This window comes from Peromyscus maniculatus, chromosome X (assembly GCF_049852395.1).
Source record: "Peromyscus maniculatus bairdii isolate BWxNUB_F1_BW_parent chromosome X, HU_Pman_BW_mat_3.1, whole genome shotgun sequence".
Lineage (NCBI taxonomy): Eukaryota > Metazoa > Chordata > Mammalia > Rodentia > Cricetidae > Peromyscus > Peromyscus maniculatus.
This window is the reverse complement of record NC_134875.1, coordinates 88,109,190-88,121,122: the sequence shown is the minus strand read 5'-3', so window position 1 is coordinate 88,121,122 and position 11,933 is coordinate 88,109,190. Positions and strand designations below refer to the sequence as shown.

The window sequence follows — 11,933 nt, the reverse complement described above, 5'->3', positions numbered from 1 at the left end:
TAAAACTAATAAATTTATGACAGAAAAATGAGAAAAAATTTTCCAAAAGCATTCTCAGGTAATGTAGAATGTATTTTTCAGATGCTTCATATGCCCACAAAATTTACATCCTTATATTAAAATAATCACATGTAATTTTTCATAAAAGTGAAGTTATACAGTATACATTGTTTTTCACATTTCCATTTAATGTACATTGAAGACCTTTCTACATTATTATACTAATCAATTCCCTTTTAGTGGGCAGTTTAGTTTCTCAGGTTATCTGCTCTGATAAATAATACTTAGTTATCTCTTAGATCTCTATCCATCCATTTATCAATGATTTTTTTGTTTTAGCCACAATATTATAATTTCTATAGAGTGGGTTCTTTTTTTTTTTTATACAATTTACTAATGTACTTTATTAACTGGTCTGTTACACCTAAAAAGTTAATCTACCAAGTTATCATAATTATGGGATATATTTTAAGCTAATGTTATGTCTATGAAAGATAAAAGATAGCCACTATTAATTTATCTTCCTTCATCAGGAGCCTTGAATAGAGCAGCGTTACTCTTAAACTTCTCTGCAATCTCTTTGATATTTTCCAAGAGATCTTCAGACATGCATTCTTCATACTCTCTGTCAGCTTTAGCAATCTGTTCTTCAAGATGTTTTTCCAAAGACCCTACATGTGTAGCAACCATCTCTAAAAGACGCTGTAAGTTATTTCCCACTTTTCTCCTTTCTTCAGTTACGGTTTGTACAACTAGTTGGTATTCCCTCTGGACAGCAGCTAACTCATCCATGGCTTCACTGAGGCCCTCGTTCACAGCACTCTCCAGCAGGTGCTTGTGTTTCTCCAGGGATTCAAGCTCACTGGCACACTTCTCATCTTCTTCCTCAGCTTCCTTAACTTTTTGTTGGTAAAGATCGTCCAGCTTTTGAACCTCTTCCTTCAGCATCCTCACAATTTTCCTGCTTTCTGTCTTCATGGTGCTCAGCTGTTCTGAAGAATCCTCTAGACCAATCTTTTTATTTAGAGCTTTGTTAACTTCTTCTTCGTTCTCATTTAAGAGTTCTTTGAGAGGTACATACACTTGAGCCCTGTATTTGACAAGGCACTTGGCACCAGCTTCAGGATTAAACTTAATTTCGAAGTCATAACCTTTGGAATTCTCGGCACCTTTGGGAATGAGCTTTAGTTTTCTTGCCAACTTGTGGTACTCCGCTAACTGTGCTTCAATCGCCTCTTTGCCTCTGGCGTATTTTAACTCCTCATTCCACATCTGTTGTTGTTCAGCCTCTAGGTCTTTGGTTAATTTATTAATGGTCTGCTGCAATTCATTTTTTTCATGATTTATTCTCTCAATGTCTGCACCTGAGTACTTCTGGTTATTAACAATATTCTGTAGCCGAGTGGTCTCCTGTCTCACCGTTTCACATTCTAGTTCTACTCTACCGATTTCTTCATCAAGATCACTCAATTTCTGGTCTAGAACGGATGAATGCGACTCCAAATTGCTCAAGTATGCCTTATACTTCTGAACATCTGCTTGCAAGGAAGTTCTCAGTTTCTTCAATGACATCAGACGATTCGGTTCTTTTTCTCTTTCTTGCTCCAATCTTGCAATCTCTTCATTCAGTGCTTTGATTTCTGCTGCTAATGACTCCAGCTTGGATGCATCGACCTTATATAAATCCTTCAGCTTCGACTGCAGCTCCACATTCATGTCGTCAAAGCTGTCAGCGCCCGTCATGAAACTCTCATAGCATTTTATGGTGTAGTCCAAAAACAACTTATTATGTATAATTCCATCTTCAGTTTCTTCTCCCCAAGACTGTCCATCATCAAATAAAGGCAGGCTTTCTTTCATGGCAGTATGAACCTTGATGCTGTCTATGAGCCACAGCAAGGCTGACACAATGTGAGGCCAGGTATGAGGGGCTCCCACTGTATACATGGAGCTCTTGGACAGTGCAAAGGGATACCCAAGGTCTTTAAAAATTCTTGGAACCTCTTCTTCAAATTTTGTATCAGGAAGTACATATGACGGGCTCAGGAAGCCATGAAGAAAGGCAAAGATCCTTAGGAAATCTTTTGTTGATGGGGCTTGCAGAGAATTCATGGAAACACCATGCACATTACCATTTTCTATAAGAAACTCATAGAGCTGTCTCGTACACTACTGAATGAATGCTTTATCATTAAGTGGTCTTGGATCCTTGATTTTTTCAGAACTGGAAAATATACCAAGTTGACTATTCCTGGACCCATGTCCGCTAGTCCTTTTACCAAATATTGAGACTTTTTTTTCAGATGTTGGTTTGTTTGTACTCGGCCTTCCAAAGGTTGTTCTCTCTTTGGTTTGAGGGGTATGCAGGCCTGGTTTATTGAGGTCCAGGGATCTCAACTCCTGTATAGAGAGGCGGCCAGCACCACCGGTGGAAACTGAACTGCGCTTCATGCTTATAACCTTCCCCTCGGCTTCTCGACGAGACCCAGCGCCCAACTTGAAGTCAACTGCACAACTGCACACGAAAACAGCCGCCAAAACCGAAGCTTCCGTCAGAGTGGGTTCTTAAAAGGACAACTATTGAAGCATGTGATAATTGTATTTAAAACATTTACTGATGTTGTCAAATAAACCTATACAATATATCTTCCAATTAATATTCTGATTAGTAATGGACAAAATAATATGTTAATCCTTACTTTATTCCTAATCCCAAGATACCATGAGTTGAAAATGTTGCAATCATAGATTGGACTGAAGTCTAGGCCCCAAGTGGAAATTCTGAGGTATATGAGACTATAGAGCATGAAGAGATAAAAATTTATGATAGCAAAATTGCAGTCCTCATAATTCTAAAAGGCAAAAGAAACATAATGCAATTCCTATTATGCAGAAATTTTAGGAAATCACATATTTGCTTAATTGACATAAGACATTGCTTTCTAACAGTTTCCTCCTGAGAAAAGTGGGTTTCCTGTTGTTAGAGGTATATAAGGAGGTAGGTAAATGCTTGACAATAATAAGAAATCTTTAGAAGAAATTAGATTAGAAAATTTTAGATTTAGACATTCTAGATTTATGAAGAATTTGATTAGGTGGAGTACACTCCACACTAAAAGTATTAGAAAGCATAACATTTGAACCCAAAGAGAGAGAGAGAGTGACTCAATTGATTCCCCTCTTGACCAACAAATCTGGGAATCCTGTCTTATTGGTCTTTTGGTTGTTTATTTTGATTTAAGATTTGATTATTTCTGAAGGGTGTGTGTGTGTTTCTTGATTTTTGTTTTCTGGGTTTGGTTTGTTTTAAAGAGATGCGGAAAAGAAATCAAGTTGTTTAGGTAGTGATTTGGGAAGGATCTGCGAGAAATTGGGGGATGGAAAATATAATCAAAATATACTGCATAAAATATTCTATGGAAAAAGGCTGTCTGCCAGAGGCGAGTAAGAAACTTATTCAACCAACAATCTATGAGCCATACTAAAAGTGCCTCCTCCAGCCTCTATGTAACCCTTAGATAACAGTTTACACAGATGATCATTTGATTGCAATTTTATGAATGATGACAAGACAGATCTGAGCACCTAAGGGTCCCCAGATTACCGTCCTGAAGAAATAGTATAATAGTAATGTTTGTATTTTATGTATAGGAGGTAATTTTATAAAACCAAGGAATCATGGTACTATTACTCCAGAAGTTAGTGACATATTTCTGTGTGATATCTGCTCATATGAAATATCATAAAAAGATAAAGGACATACAGAGTCAGATCTATTCAGCCTGACCTGACTAACAGTCATATCCTATATAATATATAGGTCTTCACCATTTTTCTTGGATATATTTCAAGGACAGAATCCTTGGACAATTCATAAGCAGAAGTGATCGTCTTTTTAAAATAAGCCGGGCGGTGGTGGTGCACGCCTTTAATCCCAGCACTTGAGAGGCAGAGGCAGGCGGATCTCTGTGAGTTCGAGGCCAGCCTGGTCTCCAAAGCAAGTTCCAGGAAAGGCGCAAAGCAACACAAAGAAACCCTGTCTCAAAAAACCAAAAAAAAAAAAAAAAAAAAAAAGCCACAGTCATTATATGTGCCAAGAAGTGACTGATGCTGATACTTTAAAGTGCAATCTAACTATCATTGTAGAAGTCCTTTAAGTATTCTGAGTCTCAATTTCCTCAACTGTATAGGGAAAAGCTTTCACTGCCTGTTTTGTTTTTCCCCCAACTCTAATGTTCTATCAAGCTATGTCTTTCCTTCATAATCTCCTTAATCTCCTTCATGCTATTGTAACATGCTATCACAACCACTACCACTCTGTTTACTATGTTTAATTGAAATTCTATTTATTCACCTTGTAGTGGTTTGAAAGAGAGTGGTTCCCATAGACTCACATTGTGAAGGATTAAGGATTGGCATTGTTGGAGAAACTGTGCTATGTGGATTGTCTTTTGAGGTTTACAAAGCCTATACTATTTCCAGTTAATGTTCTCCCCCTCTCTATGCCTACTGCTTGTGAATTAGGTGCAAAATCCTAGCTATTATTTAAATTCCATGTCTGCTTTCTTCTTGCCATGCTCCCCACCATGGTGGTCATGAACACTAACATTCTGGAACTATGAACTCCAAAATTAAATGATTTCTTTATTGGTTGTCTTGGTCATAGCATTTGTTTTGTCATGGCAGTAGAAAACTAACTGGCATATACCATTAAGCTGTGAACTTCTTGATTAAATACTTCAATATGGCAAATAATAGGTATTCAAATCAATGTTTGGAGAAATGAACTCTGTCTTAGTTAGGGTTTTATTGCTATGAAGAGACACCATCACTGTGGCAGTTCTTATAACAGAAAACATTTAATTAGGGCTTGATTACAGTTTCAGAAGTTTGGTCCATTTATCATCAAAGCAGTAAACATTGGCATGCAGGCAGACACATTGCAGGAGAAGGAGCTGAGAGTTCTCCATCTTGATCCACAGACAGCAGGAAAGCAACTGACCTGAGCTTCTGAGACCTCCAAGCCTGCCCGCACAGTGACACACTTCCACCAACAAGGCCATATCTCCTAACAATGTCACTTCCTATGGGCCAAGCATTCAAACACACAAGTCTATGAGGGCCCATTCCTATTCAAGCCACCACTCCCTGGCCCCATGGGCTCATAGCCATAACATAATACATTTAGACAAATTTTAAAAGTCCCCATAGTGTATCACAGTCTCAACAATGTTTCAAAGTACAAAGTTCATAGTCTCTTCTGAGATTCATGCAATCTCTTAACTATAAACCTCTGCAAAATCAAAAATCAAAAGAGCAGCTCACATACTTCTAATGTATAATGGCATAGTATATACATAGACATTCCAAAATGGAGGAAAGGGAGGATAGTGATGAAATAGTAGACCAAAGCAAGATTGAAAACAAGCTGGGCACACTGCAAATTCTACATCTCCATGTCTAATATCAAAATGCTCTTCAGATCTCCAATTCCTTTCAGCTTTGTTGACAGAAACATACTTCTTTCACTTGGGCTGCTTCAGCTCCTATTAGCAGCTTTCCCTGGCAGGTATCCCAAAACTCTGAAATCTCCAACATCTTGGATCTCCAAGGCAATCAATCCAGGCTTCACCTTCACAGCTTTACACAGTCTCTCTAGGTCTCCATTCAGGGGACACCCCTAACACATGACTGGCTTCAGCGGCTTTCCTTAGTCATGGAGATACATTCCATAACCCCTTCTCCTATCCTGACTCTAAAGCCAGAACTACATGACCAAAGCTGCCAAGTTCTTCTGCTTTCTGGGGCTGGAACATAACCCACTTGTTCAATTAGATCTTTACCATCTTTCTGTTTCTGATAGTTTCCTTCACTGAATCTTGTAGACCAGGCTGGTCTCGGACTCAGAGATCCACCTGCCTCTGCCTCTGGATGGCTGGGATTATAAGGCATGTATCACCACATTGGGCTTGAAGCTTTTCTTTAATTCCTTTTCACAATTTGGAAACTGCTGATGTCCCCACTGCCTTTATTTCATTTCTTAATCTGTTTTTCTCGTTAAACACAGGACTTAGCTCCACTGCACTTCTTGGTGCTCTTTTTCTCCTAAAATTGTCCATTTTGTATTTTTCCATGCTCAGATTGTTCAGATTGCTATTTTTCATTATAAATCTTCATCAGAGTTAACACTAATAACCACACAACAGAGCTATGTTAGGCTAATTTGAGATTTTTTTCTGTCAATGGAATTAATCCAAAACTCTTTAGTTTCAGGTGGATTTCAGACAAGGTTAAAAAAAACCAGCCACACACCTTTCTAAAATATCACAAGAATAGTCTTTAGGCCATATGCTAACATTTTTCTCCTGAAATCTAGAGCAAGCTTCCCTCAGTTCAATCACACTCAGCACTACTGTATTCTGTGCTCCTACTAGTATGGCCCATTAAATGGTGCTTAATTACATAATGCTTCTACTTATTGGTTTTCTCCTCTATTAGTGGGGCTAAACAGAGCATTTATTTTATGAGTTGATGATGACGATTGCCTAACCCAAGTAAAACATTTATATGTGGATTGGCACATAATAACAGTTTAATGCTATAATTACTAATTTATAATTATTTCTGTTCTTTAAGCCACTGGGTCTTGACCTGTCCATCAGTTCTTACCTCTGTTGTTTAGCTTACTCCTCAAAGTTGTGTGTAGCTGGAGAGCTTCTCTCCAGGTCCCATCAAGCCCCTGCAGTCCCACAACCCAAGTATAAAATAATCACTCAGATGCTTATATTACTTATAAACTGTATGGCTGTGACAGTCTTCTTGTTATCTACTTCTTCTATCTTAAATTAACCCATTTCTATTAATCTATAAGTTACCACATGGCTCATGGCTTACTAGTACCTTACATTTTGCTTGTCATGGTGGTGGCTCGCAGGTCTTTCCCCCTGCCTTCCTGTTCTCTCAGTTCTCCTCTCTGTTATTCCCGCCTATACTTCCTGCCTGGCTACTGGCCAATCAGTGTTTTATTTATTAACCAATCAGAGCAACACATTTGCCATACAGAACATCCACTGCAGTTGTGTAAGTATAAAATTCTGACTTATATTAGTTGTGCATTAGTCACTTCATATGGTCCCATCTAATACCACTATAATATTTAAGAAATATTTTATATTTTTGCCAATCATTAGACTTGACTTGCATTGCAATTAGCCTTCAAATTTGTCTCCCTAATGCCCAATTATCTCTATTGTATTTTGCATATATCCCCGTGATGCAATCATGTCCAAACCCTCTGGTAAGTCTTCATGTCATTCATAGATCACCAATTGCTTACTATTCATAAGAACAATCTTCATCACTGTAGTTGATATCCTATATATGACATTAATTTCTCAACAGTTTCAACCTAATCAACATATATAAATTTTACTATATAACAAAATTTTCTTCAGGAAAGTAAAAACAATTCAATGTAATAGTTTGTCAACTATTAATAGGATCATAAAATTCTGAGTAATGAAATCAAATGTTTGAATTCACTAGACTGTTTAGAATGATATCAAAAGAAATTCACCTGGAAAATTAATGTTTTAAAATAGTTTCAATGGTAATTTTATTTTCTTAATTAAGGACTAATTTGGTAATAGTAACCTGCTAGTTTCTGGTCAACTTTCTCAGGATTTAAAAATAAATGTCTCTAACTTGTTGAAATCATTTACCAAGTCAACCATGACTGGACACTACCTTCAGCAAAGCAGTTAGTTTGCAATTGCTTTATACAACAGCTAAAATGACCCTGACATTTATAAGATCACTTTTGCATTTATAATAATAATTATTGCATATATTTATTGAATACTTATTTTATAACACATATTGAACTATCATGCTTATTCTCAACAAAGTATCAGTGAACATGTAGTAAGGCACTAGGCATTCTTTTTCCTACCCTTGTCTTTTTCCTAATAAGAAAGACACCTAAGTAGAGGGGTTAAAAAAGTATATAAGTGACTACAAAGCTACACCTTATAAATCTTGCAGCATCCAAATATTAACAATTGTGATCACCCATTATAGAATGAATTAGTATACATGTGAAGAGTTTTTATAAATCTCAGTAAGTAGCTTACAACTATACCCAATAGTGTCTCCTATTTAAAAATGCACATTGAAAAAAGGGTAGTAAAGAGGATCTTATTATAGGATAACCTTGAGTCTACGTTATTCAATTTTCTTTTTAGGTAAATCATTTGCAAACATTGGTACTTTAACTCTTATGGGTAACAGATTACTTTTGACACATCAGTGAGTTGCAACACAGGGTTTGGTATTCTGAATAAAGTCCAAGGCCTTTTGGCTGGCCTTCAGAAGAAGCTTGATTCTGGCCCTCCTCTCTTATAAGCATGATTACAATGCTTGAACAAAATGGATCTCTTTACTGCTTCTTAGTTATGCCAATCTGCATTGCTTTTCTTCGTACATAAAGCTATATATTGGAGCCAGAATTAAGTCTCAGACAGACGACCGGACTTCATAGTCCAAATATTTTATCATCCCACTCCTACTCAGATAGCAAGAGAAGAAATAATGTATGAACTTTATGAAAGGCAGAATATTGCTTTTGTTTTTAGTTGTCCTAAGTGAAAACTTGTTTGTAGTGGGTATACCAGGTGTGTATTGCACCAGTGGCTTAGCTTTTTATTACAGTAAAAATATTAACTCCAATTAAAAATAAGTACACTACAGTTTAGAGATGCTACATTAAACACTGTAAACAATGTATTTTTATTACATCACATGGCAAAGCAAAGAAGACAACTGGAGATCAAAATCAAAGTGTATCTGTGATTTAGATAATCTAAATCCCTGTCAACTCTGAGACTATAATTTACTGTTTATTGTTTCACAATTGACTACACATGAGCTCTAACATAGCCATTCTTTCAAGTCTGAAAGTTGAAAGCTCTAAACCTGAATGACAAATAACAAACCTGAAGCATTAAGTTTTTACTGATCTGTGTATGAAATGTTTTATCTCTTATATTTCTAGTCATTTGATGTTGAAATGAATGCCTGAAATTTTCTCTCTCCATCTACAGTATGTGAATATGCCTGATAATTATGATAGTAATATACCAAAATACCATAATATATATAAAACTTTTATCATAATGTTAAGTATTGTTTGTAGTCCCTAGACATATCAGCTTTTGACCCTTTCCTTTCACAGAGGTAATAAATTCATACCATAGATTAAATACAATAAAGGATTTTAATTTCTACAGAAATGCATAGATTTGGGTCAGTAGCTTTTAGAATAAAAAATAACACTTATAGACTATTAAGCAGAAATATATTGTGAGATGTTGTTCCTATAATCTGTAAGTCATTACTGCTTATTCCCTTACACCAAACAGAAGACAGAATCTTGCCTAGATTTACCTGATAACTGTCTCAAATACACTCCTTCATTTGGAAACTTAGCTTTCGGTCACCAGGTTTGTATAACCACATCCTAATTGATATCACTACATTATATTCCACTCTCCTCAATGTTAATAGTAGAGACCTTTCCGAAGTGAAAAATTCTTCAGTGACCCATTATCATGTTTATGGTACAATAAAGGAGAAGACTATTTAAAAGTGGCTTTTGAGCCAGTTATACCTGATGTCTGTATTCCACCTCAGTCTTATCTCTGGCTGCTTTTTACATGCCAAGCCAACTATGCTTCAGTAAAATTGATGTGCTTGAAATTCTGATCACAATTTGCTCACATGCCCACTCTCTCTCTTTCTTCCCCTCCCTCCCTCTCTCTCTCCTTTTTTGTTTCTCCTCCCCATCTTTTGTTCATTTTTCAATGTTCCAAAACCCCAATGTCAGCCAAAAATCTCTACATATCTTTGCTTCAGCCACTGTTTTCCCTTCTTTGCTGTTATTTTATCATGTGAGAGACATTCTCAACTGTTGATTGAATTGCTCTTCCTCCACAACTCTGTCCAAATGTCATCACAATTCTCTTTATAACATATATTATTCAGTTATCTCCAATCCTTTAATCTTCTCTCTTAGTTTTATTTGAAATGACCTGAAATAAATGTGTCTTGGAATATTTGTTTCCCAAGAGCTAAAAACCTCATGCTTTCTTGAGCATGGCATAATTAGTATCAATACTGCACCTAACATAATGAAAATACTCAATATATAAGAATTGAATAAATAGGTCAACCGTATTCTGTTTCAAAAATCTAAATGTGAACATTTTGTGGGTTCCCACCCCTAAACTTTCAACTACAGGCAATAATGACTGCTGGGGGAAGGAAAATTAGCATCTCTCAGAGGGGAGTCCCCTTATTAGTTGTCCAGTGCAGAATGGTCAGTCTTGAAACCATATTCACACAACCATCAAAACCAAAACTCAACAAGTTATTTCTATTAAATTGTATATAAATATATGCATGCAAACACATACACATGTCTATAACAATAATAATCAACTTGAGGAGTGGCAAAGACATGGGAGGATATTAATATAGCTGAGTGGCTGGCAGAGGCTAAAGGGAGAAAAGGGAGAGGAAAAGTGATATAACTCTATTTCAACCAAAATATATCTACATCCTCCATATTATGATGATATGAAAAAGAAAAAAAAGTCTCTGGGATTTGATGTAAAGTATTGTTAAAGAGATCTGCCTATATCTCCAAACCACCCTGCTGCTCAAAATGTGCTGTGGTTAATGTAAGAGTTAAGAGGACACTCTAGAACATCCCCTATGGAAAAATAAAAAATAATGTATCTCTAGATCATTACTGATCATTTGTACTGCTACAAAGAGAAGTGAAATATATTAAATGTGTTGTCCTAGTTAAGATTTCTATTGCTGCAGTGAAACACCATGCCCATAGAGCAAGTTGGTGGGGAAAGGGTTTATTTGACTTATACTTCCAGATCATAGTCCATCGTTGGAGGAACTCAAGGAGGGCTGGAATCTAGAGTCAGGAGCTGAGGCCATAGAGGGGAGCTGCTTACTGGCTTGCTTCCCATAGCTGGCTTAGCCTGATTCATATAGAACCCAGGATCACCAGTCCAGGGATTACCCCACCCACATTGGGTTGGGCTCTCCCCCATGAATCACTAATTGAGAAAACACATTATAGCTGAATCTCATAGAGGCATTACCTCAACTGAGGCTTCTTCTTCTCTGATGACTCTAGCTTGTGTCAGGATGACACACAAAACTAGCCAGTACATGAATGATGGCATCTTCTTTTAGTCAAAATTAAGAAATAAAAACCACAGTTATGACCTTTTTAAGGCATAATTGTAACTTGGAATGAATAAGAAAACAACTATGCTGAAACTTTATCTTGGTAGCATTGGGTTTGGATTCTTCTGTATGGGGCTTGCAGAATAGATTTGAGGTTGTGGTCATGTTGTAACACTATCTGACAACCTTTAAATGGGTTGAAAAAATGGCATATAGTTCATGGCTCCAATCAGTCCTTTTTAATATCTAATTCAAACCTTTCTATTTTTGTTCTGTAATTCCTTTCAAGAAAGTTTGCATCACCAATGGTCTAGTGCGCCTTATGCCTTCTGGAATGAGTGAGGGCCTTTCATATACTCTGGGAAAAAATGAGCACCTTTTTTCAGATGGATGGACAAGAAGACTATCCACTGGGCAATGTCCATTGGGAGAAAGCTTGAGAAATAATACTAATACTAATACTAATAGTTATAATAGCTGAAATATTGTTTTAGGTTGGCAAAAGACTGCCAGGAAAAATTTGTAGCAAATGTAGGCCTTCACTAAACAGTCTAAACAGAGGTAGAGAAAACTGTATGGCTATGAGGTTACTTCTCTCACTTTCAAGTGCCCTACTATTATATGGGCAAGCTGACCCTTTCTGTAGCCAAACAATTCTTGATTCT

General features: G+C 36.7%; 1 pseudogene; it reads right to left on the bottom strand.

Annotated features, from left to right (window-relative positions):
- Positions 1-377: 377 nt before the first annotated feature.
- On the bottom strand, positions 378-2,548 carry LOC102922070 (kinetochore protein NDC80 homolog pseudogene; annotated as a pseudogene).
- Between the last annotated feature and the right edge of the window lie 9,385 nt (positions 2,549-11,933).